At 37.1% G+C, this 18,789-nt stretch overlaps 1 pseudogene; it reads left to right on the top strand.

Moving 5' to 3' along the window:
- The first annotated feature begins 12,135 nt into the window (after positions 1-12,135).
- On the top strand, positions 12,136-12,657 carry LOC110303462 (annotated as a pseudogene).
- The last annotated feature ends 6,132 nt before the right edge of the window (positions 12,658-18,789 follow it).

The raw sequence follows: 18,789 nt of genomic DNA, 5'->3' as shown, positions 1-18,789 counted from the left end.
TACATTTTGCAATCTTTTATTTTTAAGAAGCGTTATTTTGAAACAACATAAAATTCTACTTCATTTTCACTAATGGGATTATATTTGTTTAATTTTATTAGGTTGCTTATTTATCTATTTATTCATGTCAGTATTTTGCCTACATGTATCTTTGGAGGTCATAAGATGGGATCAAATTCCTGAAACTAAAGTTATAGATGGTTGTGATGTACCTGTGGGTGCTAGAACTTGAACCCAGGCCCTCTCCAAGAGCAGCAAGAGCAGCAAGAGCTCTTACCCCCTAATCCAACTTTCCAAATTTAATATTACTCCTTAAAGTTACAGTAATGTATAGTTCAGATTGAGTTTAGATACAGTTCAGATTGAGTGTCCCTTACTGTAATTGGTTAAAATCAGATATTCTTCATGTTGTACATCAAACATGGTTTAATTTGGTAATATTTGTGTCTGCATAATAATATATTTTATGATGAAATGAGAGGCTAAATGTGAAACTCATAAAAGATTCATATATGTACACATATTGACTGGAGACCATTTAATATAACGCTTTTACTGTGCTTGTATTTAAGTACAACATCACCTGAAATTAGTTAAGGATTTGCTGCCTATCTCTAGCATGTTGGTGCCTTATATGTTTCAAATTTGAGATTTCTAATCTTTTAGTTCTTGATTTCTCATTTTAGATTAAAGACTTTCGCTCTGCAGGGTTCAGGGTGAACACTACTTCTAGTATTTAAGCATCTGCTTATTCCTTATGATAGCCTGATAGGAAGGGTATTGTGCTTTTCTCTCGGGAGAGATAGCTGAGGCACACAAGTTACAGAGCTTGCTGAAAATGAGGTGAGCAAGAAATACAAACCAGGAAACCAAATCTAGAAATTGTCCTTCTTGTTTGTGCTCATGCGTACTCTCTTCTGCCAAAGCTTCTTCACTTCCCAACATCACAATACAACATTTATAGTCAGTAATCACAAGGTAATGACATTCACGTGTCTGTGTGATTATTTTTTTTCGGCCAATGTTATAGTAGCACAGTCCTCCCAGGTCCACCCCACCCTTGAAAAAAATAAGGAAAAGGGTTCAATGTGTGTTGCTCATAACGCATTGGGGCATGGTCAAAGTGGTAGCCAACCTCTCAAAGAAAACTGAGTCCATCCCACTGCCAACCCCACCAGGGCCATAATGGTGGAGAGCTACACTTCAGCAGCCTTAGCACAGTCTTTAAGAGTTCTCTTTGATGACTTCTTGTCTAGGTTGTTACTTTGGGGTAGAGGAGGTGTCATATAGACCTTCTATGTCTCTCTTTCTCAACTCCACAGAGAAATTCTTTGAGTTCTTTAGTGTATCTAAATTTTCTTCTTTTCATTCAAAATATTTCATGCATCAAATGTTTTCATAAACTCATTGATCTTAAAAGTAGTATGTTTCAGAAAAGAATTTGAACCCTACCATGTTAATAAATAAATATAAATTAAATTTCTAAATTTACTTTAAAGATCCAACAGCATTGTTATATATGATTAATTTTGATTTTTATTGATTATAATGCCATATCCTACCTTGCAAATAGCTAAATGGTAGAAATTTTGTAAATCTATGAAATTATCGAAACTCTAGTAACCTTGCCAGTGTCATGTAGATTCATTTTTTTGTCTCTTCTTCTTCAAAGCTGGTGGAAGCACATCTGTTTTCATACCCTCTTTGGTACAAATAGGCCAAGGTGGTAAGCAATACTTTTATATGGTATACTGTCATACAGCTGCTCCTTTACCACCTTGGTGGCTAATTTCTGGTGACCCCATCAAAAGTTAAAAATGCATTGAATAAACTCTCATCATAGCATAGCAAAGCAGTACAGTATATAGTTTCCACTGCTACCATCATAAGAGACACATATTTAATGTATAAAATATGAAAGTAAGCTTATAATACATACCTCTTTATTATTTCTGTTTGTCTATATCTTGAGACAAGCTGTATACTGAATGTCCCCCTCTGGTCTCCACATGTACACTCATTGGGAAATTCACCTGCATACACAGATACACACAAATGCACACAGATGCTTCAACTGTAAACAAAAACAACAATGACAATGACAACAACAACTCACAAGAAAAAAAAAAAAGGTAGGGAAGAATTTCTCAACTGTGCAAAGAAGAAAAAAATTTCAGAAGAGAAACACAGTCCATGACTCTGGGAACCCTGTGCATTGGCAATCTGAGCCATGATGGATTACATTAGAATGTGGGAAGAGAAATACCAAGCATTGTTGTGTACCATTCTTCTTTTAACTGCCCTTTGCCATTTCTTTAATGTTTGCTGTATATTAATAGTGACTGATATGGAATAATCAAGAAACTTATGCTATAAATCCAGTGAAAAGACTGCAAAGAATTTAAAGATTTTTGTCTCATATATAATTCTGTCAGATAACTGGAGAGAAGCCAAAGAAATAGGATGAAATTTAAGGAATTCTGCCATTAAATTTTATGAATTGTGACTTGATGTAGAATTCCTGCTGAAAGAAATTTAAATACAACACAAACACATACACACAAACATAACTCAGCTTATCTTTCAACAAGTGTGAGTTACTAGTGTCACAGAGAAGCAAAATAAATTATCACAATCCCCATTACTATCAGGATTCATATGCACGTTCACATGTTTTCATTTGCATTGAGTTAGATGTGTTTAGAGCACATTAAATGGCCTCTGTCTTATGTGGTTTTATCTTATGACTTAAGACAGGAAATAGAAGCATAACTAAACAAGAAATGCAGTAGAACATGTCATTCAGAGAAAGACAGAGATCGATAGATGAAAACTAAGTAAACTAACCCCTTTCTATTGTTTATTGGATGAAGGTCGAGAAAAGGGGGAGAGTCATGTCCCTGGTAGGCTCTACACTGGTGGTTATTCACCTGCTCTTCTTAAAGGGATGGTTTGTAGGGAATACTGCCCACATATTGTTAGTGAATAATCAGAGAATTTTTTTCAAAGTCAGAAAGCTAGATCATTATAGGCCCTGAAAACATAAAAAGATATTTCTTTCTGCTAGACAGGCTCTAAAATAGAGATTCCATATACTGCAGTTCCTTTTTCATCATTATGGGACAACTCTAGCTTCTTTCAAAAGAGGGAATGATATGCTAAAATCAATGGATAAAGAATAATCCTAATTGCACATAGGAAATATAGCCAGTTCAATATTTTAAATCACAGTGGCAATTTCCTAAACTTGTAATCTTATAAATATTGTAATAGCATTATTTTCTGTAGCTTTGCAATGATCTTGTTTGAAACTCATGACACCTTACCAAAACAAAACCAAAAGTTCAAAAGAGGCCATATTTAATAATTAAATGCAAATGTAAACCATCATAAAGTTATCTTTACATGCACTTATATTTGCCACTAAGAAAGAGTTTGCAAAATAAAGTTTTAAACTTACTCTCTGTAATTTAATTACTTTTAAGTAACAGAAAAAGCCTATCTCATTCAATATGGTTCTCAAACATTCTATGTTGTAAAGAATAGTTGTGGCACTTACACTATTGTAATTTTTAGGAATACCCTTGTGTTATTCTGTGTTGTTTACTTTCTTAATTTGTTCTTCACTGCATGCTTTGCAATAGAACATGTGTTTGTAATTGCACTTAGCAAAATTCACGATCTTAACATTGTACACCAAAGTCAATATGCCTTACTGGCACAAGACGGCCAGTATTCAAACTCTTTCCTAATGCTTGGGGTTTCTTTCTCAATTGACAAAATTGAAAAATATGTATTAGCCAAGAAAAACCACTATCTCAAAGCCATGTTGAAAATTACTCCAACCTGTCAGAGCCAATTGAAATTCTCTTCCCAGCCTAATTCCCAACTTCATTTTGTATGTGAAATAGGAAAAGTTGGATTTGATTATAACCACATGCAGAAGGAGTCAATGAATCACATACATACCTTATATTTCCAATTGGGCATATTTTTATAAAGGATTTTTTAATCTATTTCTCTTGCTGTGTTGGACATCATCTCACCTGTCCTGAGTAATTGCTTACTTGTGTTGTCTGTATGTGGAGTCATTATTTTTTTGTGTGCTGCATTCCAAAACCTCAAGCTGGATTATATCAATTTTACTTTGCAGAGGGAACAAATCTAAAGAAAGACACCTAACATCCAGGGCTAAGGAAAATTCAATAATTTGGGATGCTTCTGAGTACCAGTTTAGTTGTCGTATTGTATTTCCATTTGAAGGATCCTTGAAATGTGGTACCCGGTGGCTGATAATCTGTTTCCTAAGGGACAAGATGGAGGCTTCCAAGTTTATTACAGAATTAAGTTCATTCATGCAGGGTGAAAATCAGCTTTGTTTTACATCAGAATAAACCATGATTCTGATATAGATGTCTACAGCTAAGGTTGTCCTCAATATGAGCAGAAAGACTGGATGAAAGCTAGCTTGTTAACCACTGATGTAAGACAATATAAACTGCTTGAAAGAACACATACATCCTTAGCAGAATTCAGATAAACAAATAATAAATAAGTAAGTAATGGCACCAACTCGGGTACATCAGAATTGATTACTTGGAATAAACAGTGTGATTTCCAGCTATAAAATAATCTTAGATTTCACTGCACTTAGAATTTAAGAGACTTATAATGGAGAAAGCAAACGATGCCCAAAGAAGTCTGAAATAAATACAAGCTTTGTAGCACATCTCATTTCACTATTACTTATTGGTTAGGTGTTAGAGAAATTTCTAAGGCTTTGATAAACATTTTATATTTCAGCTATGGCAATTGTATTAAGCTATGTCTTAGCAGATAACATATTCCATATAAGCTATGTGTATGTGAATAAAATGCAATCTATTGAATATAAGTTTGAAATGATGGAATGATTTGAGATTCCAGTTTGAAGTGAGGTAATTTTGGATTCTTATCTGAGAATCTTAGATTTTTCAACTTTTACAGATGTTAGTGGATCACATGTGAATCCAAGGGAAACCTACCTGTGTCTGTGTTCACATGCACTCTCTCCCTCATGTTGGCAATCATGAAAGCACTTGTTCTGAGCTGACACGTGATCATTAGCCTGAAGCTCTGTTCTCCCACATGGAAGACAGCTGCCCTGAAAAGATGCCTGTACCCTCAACAGATCATGAGAGAGCAAATAAATAAGCTGTCGTGTACTAAGCCACTGAGATTTTGATGGTGTGTACTATCTTGAGTGATATAGGAGTCACTAAAAGACTGTTGATAGATTTGGCCCTTTAATACTCTTTTCTATGAGTAGATATGTATAGAAATTTGAATCACCTTATATATGCCATTTTGCAAATTTTTTTTATCACATAATGTATTGTGAACAATTTCTCACACAAGAATTTTGTTTTCTAAAACATTTTAAATAGCTATACAGATTAAATTTATGGTCTCATATTTTACCAAACTGTTAAAGATTTTGAATAATTTTGCTACATAGTTCTTTTCTGGCTATACTAGTTCAGGTCTGAGTGTTTCTGATTATCTTCCAAGGATCATCCCTCCAAAACAGCTCACTTGTATTTTTAAAGATTGTAGTGTGCCTTACTAAACTACCATTTGGAAAATCTGCCTTATATTTTTCTGGTAGTATAAAATATACCACCAGTCATCAGCCCTTAATGTCCCTGAGATTTATAATTTCTGAAAACTGAAATTTTGATGTATGAAAACTGTCATGTGTTACTTATCTTGCAGGCTGAGTTACTTGTTATAAGTGGTTTTAGTTAATGGATAGTAAACTCAGTTTGCTTCCTGGAAATGCAGACATATCAATTGCTGGATCTGAGTGTGTTTTTATCATTACCCTGAAAATGATAATCTGCAGCATTTACATATCATTTTATCAGGGGTCTTCAGATTCAGTTTCATGAATGTGTTCCACTTCATTGCTTGAGACTTGGAGTCTGCTTATAATGTCATTTTATTGCTTGCCACTGATATCAATCAATATGTCATTCTGAATTTTAAAAACTATTGCCATGAAGGTATCAGAAGCCAGTTCCTAAATCCTGGATTGCAGTTCAGTGGTGTTTTCCTGATCAATAATTTCTCATTCATGGCAGAAATGATAACAGCAGTCTTGAGAGTACCTTGGGTAACTGAATACTAGCCTTTTCCAGCCATTTTGTAGAAGTCATGATCCTCTAGTTTCTACAATTTAGCTGGTGACAGATAGACATAACATTTAAGAATTGTCCTTTCCCAGTGGTTTATAACATTTTATAGAACTATTTACAATAATGTGATTGATTATATTGGTTAAACTATCCATAGTCTTTTATTTTTCTTTTGCCTACTTTTAAAAGATGGATTAATTTGTATTAAATTCTTCCTACATAGCTGCATTTTCCTTCATTTCTCTACTTGATGTATCGTGGCTTTTCTTTCATCAGTTTTGATGTTCTGTTTGGTTTATGACATTCCATTTGGTAAGACTACATTGTGTCTGGGATCCTTTGCCTGTGGGGGGAAAACACCAGCCATTTGCCCAGTACAGTACTAGAATTCTTTCTTGTCTGATAGCAACATTAAAGCTTTAAGTTTCCTTTTTCACATTTATCTGAATTAAATATGTTTATTTTATTTTAACCTGCTTTTCATTTATTTTAACATGCTTTGGCTTTAAAAATACAGAATTAATTCGCAAGGACAAATTACTTTGTGAGGCTGGAGAGATGGCTTCATGGTTAAGAACATTTCCTGCTTTTACAGAGTACCTAATTTTGGTTTCCAGAATCCACATTGCTGCTTACAATTGACAATAATTCAATTTCCTGGAGATCTTCTGACCTCTGTGGGCACTGGGCATATATGTGATCCTACAAACTTACATCTTAAGTACTGGCTTTTACCTGTGCTGAGATAATATTATATTTGAATAGCTAAAGAAAAATAGTTAAACAAAAAAGGAGGAGAAAGAGTCTGAAGTAAAGTTTTGTGTATATGGCAAAAATTGAGAGTTCATCTTCTTCATTAGCACAACGTAGGCAACAGGGTGAGCTCAGATTTGTTTCATTAATTTCTCACAGGTAATATTATCAACATGCAACTTTTGCATTCTACCATGCCCTGAAAATCTACTCTCCTATTAGACACTACTTCACTGTATATGCCATATGCTCTATATTATTGTCAAGATTAGTGTTACATAGTGAGGCAAAGCAATCACTGTCATGGCAACATGGGTAACTACATAGAGAACAGCATTAATAACAATGCTGATTTATAGTATTGACATCATGAGACTATTTTTATCAACAACTAAAGACATACACATCATTTAGAGAGCAGCAGCTTGTGTGATTTTTTGATATACATCACTCGAACTGAAACTCAAAACATCTGTAAAGCTAGGATTACATGCAAAAAGGTAATGGCAAACACAGAACACTGCAGTCTTCTGCCTTTGGGAAACAAATGGTATTTTTACTCTTTGCACCTATGAAGCAAGACCTTTTCCTGGGCCAGGATGACCTAGAATTCATCTGTAATTCAGGCTGGTCCTAAACGCAGCCATAGTGAACTTCTTACCTCAAGCCCTCAAGTGCTGACATTACAGGTCTGAGCCAACAAAGCCTGCACAGGTTACACATGGCATCATAAGATCATGAGACATCCTCTTTTCAGAAACTAGCATGATTAAAGAACATGCCAAGAAATAGAAAATAGGCAAGCATAGTTTGCATATCCTGAATCCCAACACAGAGGAGACTGGTCTGGTCTACAGAGATCAGGAAAGTCAGTGTTATCTGAAAAGGCACTGAAAACCTATCTTAAAAAACAAGAACAAACTAAACAGAAAGAAGGATGGAAGGAAATAAGGAAGGTAGGAAGGAAGAAAAGAAGGAAGGAAGNGAAGGAAGGAAGGAAGGAAGGAAGGAAGAAAGAAAGAAAGAAAGAAAGAAAGAAAGAAAGAAAGAAAGAAAGAAAGAAAGAAAGAAAGAAAGGAAAATAAAATGTGTAATTACATTGGGTAGGTCTTTATTGGTAACAAATAGTTTAATAAAAGTAGCTATTTGAAAGAAGTGTTTCATTTTCTTTAGGAATTCTTGAGAAATTGTATTTTAAGGAATATTTTATAACAATTTTCTCAACTGAAAGTACCTACAGGTTTCAATGAACAGAGACAGATTAAACACACTCAGCTCATGGTCATCACCCATGGTGAACCTGCTGCTGTCCATGTGTTCCCATTAAAACCGCTCCCTCTGTAGATCCTTTCAAGATCAATCATGTGATGTCCTTTTCTAACTTTATACCATTATGTAGAAAATAAATGAAAAAAAAATCTGAAAAAGGAAGTCAGATGGCATATGCTCCCCCAGTACTGTGTTAAACAGTGTATGAAGACCACATTCACATCCTAATGGGGTGTGTGAGTCATAAGGCCAGCCACAGAGCCACTGTTCAGGGTCTAGCATGAATGCAGTCAGCCCAATCGCTAGCTCACTTAAAGTTCACTTTGGGCTAATAGGACAGAATCCAAGTTCTTATAATTTGAGCAGGCCTCCATTTTCTTCACAGTTGGTGGTCAAAGGCTTTTCCTTGCTCAGGAAATATCACTGCTATATATAGCGTTCAAAGTCTGACTTATCTGTGTTTGTCACAGGAAAGCATGGAAGACAAGATCTCTACACAAAAGAACACAATTGAATTGAATTGTAATTTTAGTATTTATAGGTATACTTTATAGGGATAAATTACTTAGCTGTAGAGTACCTTATGATTTTAGCTCACCATCAATATAGCTATGCATATCTACCTATGCATGCCTGGATTGGATTAAAATTCAGACCATGTCACTGGTCTTGGCTTCTCATCCAAAAAGAACTAGAAATGGTTAAAATATCATGTAATAGTGCAGTAATAATATTCTGAAACTGTAATACCAATAACTAATAATATTTTACCATAATAATCAATGCAGACAATAGGTTAAACAACTCCATCTTCACAATTAAATAGTTTCAAATGACTAATCCAATCTAATTTTTCTACTCTGTCCTACCATCAACTTGCCTATTAAGTTAAAGTATAATCCCCCTTTAATAACATGATCTTATTAATAACAAGTACATTTGAACAACTATAAATTTAATAACGAACACTATTCTATATTCTAGAAATATTTTCTACAGTATAATTAGCTTTATCTATTTCTATACATTTTCTTTTCAAGAAAATTCTTGCCAAAGTATTTATTTTAGATAGCATCCCATTATGTAACCCTGACTGGCCTGGATCATCCTAAGCTTAGATTTGCTTTCAACCCACAGAGATCTGCTTACTTCTGCCTCCAGAATCCTGGGATTGAAGATATGTACCACCATGCCTGGCTTGGCAAGGTATTTTTGAATGTTTAACTAAATTCTTATTGTAAGAGTGTATATGCTTAGTATATGAAATAGCTCCTACTATTATTGAAAAGTAAAACTCATACAGCAAAGATTGAACATACATAGAAACTTCCAGTAGAAAAGAGTTCAAACTGAACATAGCAATATCTACATACATATGTGTGCAGTGATGTGCACACAAAGCATGGCTTACTCTGCTTTCATTCCCATGGAAAGTGTTTGCTCTAATGTTGAAGATCCTGCTGTGGAATATAAATGTCAAAACACAGAGTTACACATAGTTTCGATCTGTGAGTAAGTCACAAAGTGAATTACAGGAGCTAAACCAAAGACCTTAGAGAAATATATACAGGAAAGCTTGGGACAAGTCTGAGAAGTTTCTAATAAAAATTAACAAGATGAATGTCAGAAAAAATTGCTCCAATATCTAGTTACCATGCTTTAAATAATGATGCTGGTAATGGACTAGGACTTTTGATAGAGGAGGCAACCCTTGTTTGGCACAGAGTATTTCCTACATTGTAAGCCTGTCAGTATTTTTTTCAATGAACACACATATTCACTTTTTGTAACAGCTAAAATATCTGATGTCTTTTAAAATAGCATTGCTTAGACATTACTATAAAATAAAAATATAACTTGAAATAGTAAGGACTCTTCTTTTTTAATTAGATATTTTTCTTTATTTATATTACATTTACCCTTTCCTGGTTTTCCCTCTGAAAATCCCCTCATCCCCACCCCTCTAGCCTGCTCATCAACCCACCCACCCTCACTTCCTGGCCCTGGCATTCCCCTACTCTGGGGCATAGAGCCTTCACAGGACCAAAGGCCTCTCCTCCCATTGATGACCGAATAGGCCATCCTCTGCTACATATGCAGCTGGAGCCATGAGTCCCACCATGTGCACTCTTTGTTTGATGGTTTAGTCCCTGGGAGCTATGCGGGGTACTTGTTAGTTCATATTATTCCTCCTATGGAGCTGTAAACCCCTTCAGCTCCTTGGGTCCTTTCTCTAGCTCCTTCATTGGGGACCCTTTGCTCAGTCCAATGGATGGCTGCAAGCATCCACCTCTGTATTTGTCAGGCACTGGCAGAGCCTCTCAGCGGACAGCTCTATCAGGCTCCTGTCAGCAAGCACTTGTTGGCATCCACAATACTGTCTGGGTTTGGTGATTGTAAATGGGATGACTCCCCAGTGGGGCAGTCTCTGGATGACCATTCCTTCAGTCTCTGCTCCACACTTTGTCTCTGTAACTGATGCCCTGATTTTTGAGTCAAGTCTCTTCTGCGCCCTCATAGCAATTCTCATTTCTGATTGGCCTCATTCTATATCCAGACCAATCTCAGTGTTCAGTCAGATGTACATTTGCAACCTGAGAGTCATGTCTTATTATTAGTCTGTATGAAAATAATGTCATTTTATTCTCTCAACAGTCAGAAATTGAAGGAATGTTGTCCTCCTGACTCTCTTTGGGACATTTGCCTCTTCTAGATCAATCTTGGTGTCCAGGAGTACAGCACTCTTACTCATCCTGGGTCCATAAGCATGGGACTTTTCACACACACACACACACACACACACACACACACACACACACACACACACACACACACACACACACACACACACACACANACACACACACACACACACACACACACACACACACACACAATGATGTTAGAATAGTAATAATTATGGTGCTTCTAAGTCCATAGGTTTAGATAAGGGTTATTCCTTCAAGACAAAGATGTGGACAATACATCATATCTCTCCTACATCTTTGTTAATTAAGCAAATAATTAATGATTTTTATTGTTTGTCTCCATGTATGAATGTACATGCCTGGTGCTTGTTGAGGCCAGAAGAGAGCACTGGGACCTCTGGAAATGAACTTAACTGGAAGTTGTAAGCACAGAATGGGTCCTGGGAACCAACCCTTTTCCTCCGGAAGGGCAGCCAGTGCTCAGAGCCACTGATCCACTGCTTCAGCCTTGAGTTCATTTGCTTAATTGTTGATGATGGTAAACATCTTTCCATGTGCCTGTCATTAACACACCCTCTTCATGGACTGTTGTGAGTTTTCTAAATTTATTATTTATCTTACTGATAAATTTCCAGAAATATGTATTATTCCAGACAGTAGCAGTTTCTCAGACTTTTGTTGGAAGATAGTTTTCTCATGCCCGTTATCTAAGCTAACAATACAATATACCTTAAGTCAATTTGTGTACAAGGTGAACTGTGTGGGTTTGGTTTTGTTTGGTCACTGCTGTTTGTTGTGCACATCCAGTGGCTTTGGCACCATCTGTTTGTCTCTGTTTCCTCCCTTGTGTGCTTCTTTCATCTTTGACAAAACTCAGTGGAGCATGTTTGAGTCTATGTCTAGATTTTCTGAACTACTTCATTCATTCTTGTGACTCCAGATTGCACTACAGTTAAGGTGCTGACTACCTTAATGTGGAATTAGCCTTACTAGTGGGCTAGTGGTTTGCCCTAGTATTACTATATTTAAGATATTTGTAACTCCTGTAGGGTATGTGTCTTGGTTATAAAACTTTCATAATAAATTTGATTTTGTTCCTTTATTTATTTAATGGCTATGGGACTGTTTGTGGTGTCCATTTCTCTGGTTGGATAGTTTTCAGCTGTTAAGAAATTACTCCAGTTCTTCCACAGGAGGCCTGCCTACACATCACCATCTGTGCCACCACCATGTCTCTAGTGATCCCTCATAAGTTCCAACAAAGTTTGCGAGTACTCAACACCAACATTGATGGGCAATGGAAAATAGCCTTCGCCATCACTGCCATTAAGGGCGTGGTAGGAGATATGCTCACGTGGTGTTGAGGAAAGCAGACGTTGACCTCACTGAGAGGGCAGGTGAGCTCAGGGAGGATGAGGTGGAGCATATGATCACCATCATACAGAACTCACCAAGATTCCAGACTGGTTCTTGAACAGACAGATTGATGTGAAGGATGGGAAGTTTAACCAGGTTCTGGCGAATGGTCTAGACAACAACCTCCATGAGGACCTGGAACAGTTGAAGAAAATTGAGCCCATAGAGGGACGCACCACTTTGGGGGCCTTCATGTCCATACTAAGACCACTGTCTGCAGAGGCGGTACTGTGGATGTATCCAAGAAGAAAAAAGGCCCTAGGCCTTTGCTGTTAAAAATAATGTATATACCTATGGGGAAAAAAGAAATTACTCCTTTATCTCTAGCTTACTGAAGATATGAGTGTGTACCCTTTTAAATACCATTTTATGTCGGATTTTGGTTCTTATTTTATTTTTATCATAGGCTCTTAATTATGTTGATTTTAACAGAATCAGCTGTCTCTTCTTTTCCCCAATGATTTTCTTATTTTTCAATACCAACAACTTCAGCTTGTAATATTTTCCTCCTTCTATTTGGGGACCTAAGTTATTCTTTTTCTAACCTCCTCATGTAGAAACTTATGTGGTTGACTAAAGGATATTTTTTCTAATGTAATTATTTACTACTATCAATTCCATTTGTCACATGGCTCCTGCTCTACCTTCAGTTGTACATTGGTGTTATTAACTTTTGTGTGAGTGTTAAATATTGTTAAATCTATGTTTAAAGTGCTCAAATATTGCTGCATACTACAATTGATGTGTGTTTTAACTTGTTAGATCTTTTTGAAGTCCAGGATCTGTCCATTTTGGTGACTGCTCCATGAACATTTGTAAAGAATATGTATTCGTTTGACATTTAATGGGCCACTCGGTGGCAATCTCTTGGATTCTATTTGTTGATTGTATCACCCAGATTTTCTATTTTCTCTTTGAGTCTCGATCTGGTATTTCTATCAGGTACTGAAAGAAAGGTGTTCATGTTTTCTATGACAATTGCAACGTGGTCTGATTTTTGCCATACTTAAAGTGTATCCTTCTTGCTTTTTCAGATATCTTTTTTCAGATACTCACTGGTTAATATTGAACACTCTTATATTGCATTGCTACAGAGAATCATGTTATGACATGTAAATCTAATCCTTTCGCCTGTCCTTGAATTGAAGTATTTTTTCATGGTCTTCAAGACTGTGAGTAATGTAAACTTGTACTGGAATCTCCTTTTTCCATGCATTTTCCTTGGGGATATAAGAGTGTATCTCCTGGACCTAAGCAGCTCTCAAGTACTGGTAAGTACATGAGTGTTTGACAGCATGGCAAGGTCACATGGGTCAGCAGAGGGGAGACAGATCAGTAAAGATAAAGACAATGATAGTTTTAGTATCCTTTTCTGTAAGCTTTAAAGCTCTGTGATTTAATGATAGCAATATACAATAGTAAGACTGACAACGAACTCTCTGAAATGGAAGAGTCTTTGACACAGCCTTCAATCAGTATGCTCAGCAGCATCAACATGCTCTAGAATTGTAAGTCAAGCCTTGGTTTTTCTGAAATGGGTAAATGTGTTTTGATGCCAAGTCTAAGAGACTTTTAAAAGCAATGATCAGAGAGCCCAGGCTGATTTACGATGGAATTCAGTTTTCTGATGTGGTCTTTAGCAATAAGCCAAAAATATATTGAAAATATGAAACAAATCATCTTCCAACATGGAAAATCTCACACAACAATTATCTTTGATAGAGAAATGAATAAAGCACAAAATTAACTCAATGATTTATGTTAGTCCTATCTGCCAAATTATCAAATTCAATCTATTTTTAAGTTGAAGTGAACATTACAGCATTTAAGTAGTTTCAATTATAGTATCTTGATAATTATTTTTCATCAGAAAGTGTACATTTATGACCACCTAATATTCACTTGACTAAGCTTACCCTTGCCAGTGTGTGTTGGGAGAAATTCCAGTGAAGTCTATTGAAATGGTAATGCCTTGTGTATTCTCTAGAGTATAATCAAGCGGAACTTAGTTTTCTATCTGAAGTTTAACTGAGTTATGACTGTTCTAAGATTGATTTCTTTTTTTCCCCAAACATAATATTTTTATTATTTGGAAATTTCATACATTGTATTTCAACCATACTTGTTTCCCATTATTCCCAAGTCTACCCTCGTGCCCTTGAACTACCCCTCAAAACCTCCTGTGATGGTTTGTATATGTTTGGCCCAGGGATTGGCACTATTAGGAAGTGTGACCTTGTTGGAGTAGGTATATCACTGTGGGTTTGGGCTTAAGACCCTCATCCTAGCTCCCTGGAAGTCAGTATTCTGCTAACAGCCATCAAATGAAGATGCAGAACTCTCAGTTCCTGAACCATGCCTGTCTAGATGCTGCAGTGCTTCCACCTTGATAATACTAATAGACTGAACCTCTGAACCTGTAAGCCAGCCCCAATTAAATGATGTCCTTTATAAGACTTGCTTTGGTCATGGTATCTGTTCACAGAAGCAAAACCCTAACTAAGATAGAAGTTAGTACCAAGACTGGGGTATTGCTATGATAGGCCTGACCATGCTTTTGTTTGGAAAAATGTGGATTGGGGGACTTTAGATTTGGAAAGTGGTGGAATGTTTTAAATGGGGAGTAATTGGCCATCCTATCAGGAATATGGAAGACTTTGTTGCTGAGAGTAATTTGAACTGTGCAGACCTATCCCAAAAGGTTTCAGAGGAGAATTTTAGTGTGTGGTATAGAGACTGTCTTTGTGGTATTTTGGTGAAGAATGTGGCTGCCCTTTTTGCCCTTGTCTAAAGAGTCTACCTGAGACTAAGGAAAAGAGATTTGTGTTAATTGTATTGACAAAGGAAGTCTCAGGAACACACAGCACAGACTGTTCTCTGAATTAGTCTCATGAAGAGCATTTTGAGCAATCATACTAAGCTTAGAAAGAAAAAATATAAAATATATGTTTTGAGTACTAAAGGGGTACCAGAAAGCGAAATGGAGCTGAATCCTGTGTTCTAGGAGATAGCAGATTAAGGGAGTGGGATTTAGGAACAAGATTCTATACAGCTAAAATTAGGTTCAGGCCTGGTGGTACACACCTTGAATCCCAGGAGATAAGCAAAGCAGATCTCTAAATTCAAGGCCAGCCTAGGACAGAACAAATTCTAGGTGAATAAAAACTTAAATCCATGCATGGTAGTACATACCTTTAATCCTAGAAGAAAGGTATGCAAATCTACAGAGTAAGATCCAAGATAGCCAAGTTTAGGCACTGAAGGAGGAGGAAAGCAGAAAGCTGGTGACAATGAAATAAAACAAGCAGGCCATATTCCAGCTCCTGCAAGCAGCAGAGCTCAGAAGCTTCAACCATGTAGCTCTGGCTTTAGAGTGAAAAATAGAATGGACTACTGGGACAATTGATGTTGGTTAGCTGGAGCTAAGAATTTAGCAATGATTAAGAAGAGACCAGTATCACTGAGGTGAAATCTTCTGGGAAGTGTTTTCTGAGAGCACAAAAAAGCTGTGTTCCAGAGATAGCCAAGGTTTTACTCATGCTGCATATGGACTTAGCAAAGTATAAGAAATACCCAGTTAGTACTGGTTATAAAGGCATGATAGAGTCATGGAGAGCAACTGAGGCTTGGCATTGTGAGAGGCCATGGAAGGCCATTGGTGAAGGTGCAATGTCAGTTGCAGTTGATGGCCCAAGACTGAAAGAGTCCTGCAAAGGATTTTAGTGTTGGCACCATGAAATGAGCCAATGAGAGGCTATTGGTGAAGCCGAGTTCCAGTGGAAGACCCCAGCGCATTGGATATGTCAGTACCATGGGATGATCACCAAAAACAGCAGAAGCAGTGGAGTAGATCAACCTAAGCTTAGAGTGCTACAGAGGGCACAGCTACAGAAGTGATGTAAGCCCTTTGGAGGAGCCTAGAAGATCATGTGTGGATCCCAGACATTGAAACAAGAAGCTATAACATTGAAGTTGCCTTGGAGATCCCAAGATAGTCAAGATGCCAGAGCTGTGGGCTATCTGCTGAGGAAAGCTGATAACAGGGTATGGAACCAGCCCAGGAGAATGACATTTGTTGCAATCAACAAAGATGAAAATGGAGTTGGAGATCTGAAGACTGCTTTGACATCAGACAAGGAAATGCAAAGTTTGGAGGTTGCTCAGCAGGTTTCCTGTCTTGCTTTAGGAATTACAATTAAGTGATTGGATGAATCTCAGAAGAGACTTTGAATTTTGGACATTTAACATTGTTGAGACTGCTATAGACAATTGGGACTTTGGAGGTTGGCCTAAATGTATTTTGCATTATGCTATGTTTAGGTGTGCCCCTACTCCATGGACTCATATGTTTGAAGAAGCCTATGGGGTCCAGGGAATAGAATATGCTGGTTTGTATATGCTTTGCCCAGGGAATGGCACTATTAGGAGGGGTAACCTTGTTGGAGTAGGTATATCACTGTGGGTTTGGGCTTCAGACCCTCATCCTAACTGCCTGGAAGTCAGTATTCTGCTAGCAGCCATCAGATGAAGATGCAGAACTATCAGTTCCTGCACCATGCCTGTCTAGATGCTGCAATGCACCCACCTTGATAATACTAACGGACTAAATCTCTGAATCAGCCCCAATTAAATGTTGTCCATTATAAGACTTGCTTTGGTCATGGTATCTGTTCACAGCAGTAAAACCCTAAGATAGCTCCCCAAAATGGAAAACAAAAATAAAATAAAAACAAGTCCAATTTGTGTTGCCCATAAGCTCAAAGTTGACAAGCCTCTAAAAGAAAATCAAGTTCTTCTCTGCCCTCTTTATCCATCCTACTTCCCCTTGCCTGGACAGAAGCTGCCTAAGATGCCACCAGAATCCGTGTTGTCAGTTCAGGATTTGTGCAACCTGTAGCTGTTTTGAGCAGAGAAGCTTCTTTTACAGTGGTGTGAATGACTGTAGACTTGAAACTGAAAATGGAAGACATTCAAGGCTTTTGTGTGACCCTCTCCTAAAAGGAGAGAAAAGGACAAACATTAAGCTATTGAAGAGGGTCCTATAAAATTGTGGTAAAGATGCTAAAGTGTAGCTCAGATTGTTTTCACGATGTCTCTCTTGACCTTAGGATAAAAGAGAGAATGACAAGCTTTATGTTTAAAAATTAGGGGAGGACTAGAGAGATGGCTCAGCAGTTACAAGCACTGACTGCTCTTCCAGAGATCCTGAGTCCAATTCCCAGCAACCACATGGTTCACATCTTCAATGGGGATTCAATGCCCTCTTCTGGTGTGTCTGACAGAAAATTAAATCTTTTCTTAAAAATTAGGGAAACCTTGTACTGAGATACTTTTGCTACCTTACTTTTCAAGTCTTCTCAGTTAGTAACTCAATAGCATAATCAAACGGAAGGACTAGTCTGAGACACACTTTTTAAAACTATCAGTGTGTTGCTTGTGAGATGGCTTAATGGGTATAGGTGATTTCCAATGAGTCTAATGACCTGAGTTTGATCCCCAGGAACCATATGGTGGAAGGAAAAGACTTACTTTCAAAAGTTGTCCACTAAAGTTTGCAAGACCAATGGGCCTCTCTTTCCAATACATATGGAATATGCAGCTAAAGACAGGAGCTCTGGGGGGGGGGGGGGTACTGGCTAGTTTATATTGTTGTTCCACCTATAGATGCTTCAGTACAGGGGAATGCCAGGGCCAAGAAGTGGGAGTGGGTGGGTAGGGGGGTAGTGGGGAGGGTATGGGGGACCTTTGGAATAGCATTAGAAATGTAAATAAAGAAAATACCTAATAAAATAAATTTAAAAAAAAGAAAGCAAAGGTGACAAAAGGCAAAATTTCTTTTGTCCACCTAGTAAAATAATGCTCTTTGAAAACCATGTCAATTCGTAATCTCTGATGAAACAATGGAGACAAAATGAGGAACTGTGCTTCAGCATCAGCTTGCATTTTCCAGAAGTAACAAAAGAATTATACTGTATGTGATCAGTCTTCTAGAACCGAAAGACAAATGACAAGGCATAGAGAAGTGGAAACGTGAAGCTGTGCACCAGGGAAATAAATAATCAGCTGAAGCTCAGAGCAGAAACCATGTGAAGGAGAGAGTACAGTGGAGAGTCAGACTCAGTCACATGTCAGTCAAGCAAATCAGTGTGAAGGAAATGACATTTAATAGGATTTTGAGTCTGTATGATATTTTTGATCACATGTAGATATTTCTAATGTTACTGAAGTTAATTTTTACCTATTAGTGAAGCATACCAACATGAAAAGAAAGTACAAATGACGAGATTATTTGCTATTTCAAAAATAATACAAGAACAATGTCTAAAAGAATAGATAAAACAGGGTTGAGCATGGTCTTAGTCTTTTCTTTGATCCTGTAACAGGGGCTGAAAAGGAATGATGTATAATGAAAAGGAAACTTTTTATAGTTTGTGAACTGAGAACTCTGAACTCATGGCACTAATGAC

Source organism: Mus caroli, chromosome 10 (genome assembly GCF_900094665.2).
Source record: "Mus caroli chromosome 10, CAROLI_EIJ_v1.1, whole genome shotgun sequence".
In the NCBI taxonomy this organism is placed as follows: Eukaryota; Metazoa; Chordata; class Mammalia; order Rodentia; family Muridae; genus Mus; species Mus caroli.
This window is presented reverse-complemented; position numbering and strand designations above follow the sequence as displayed.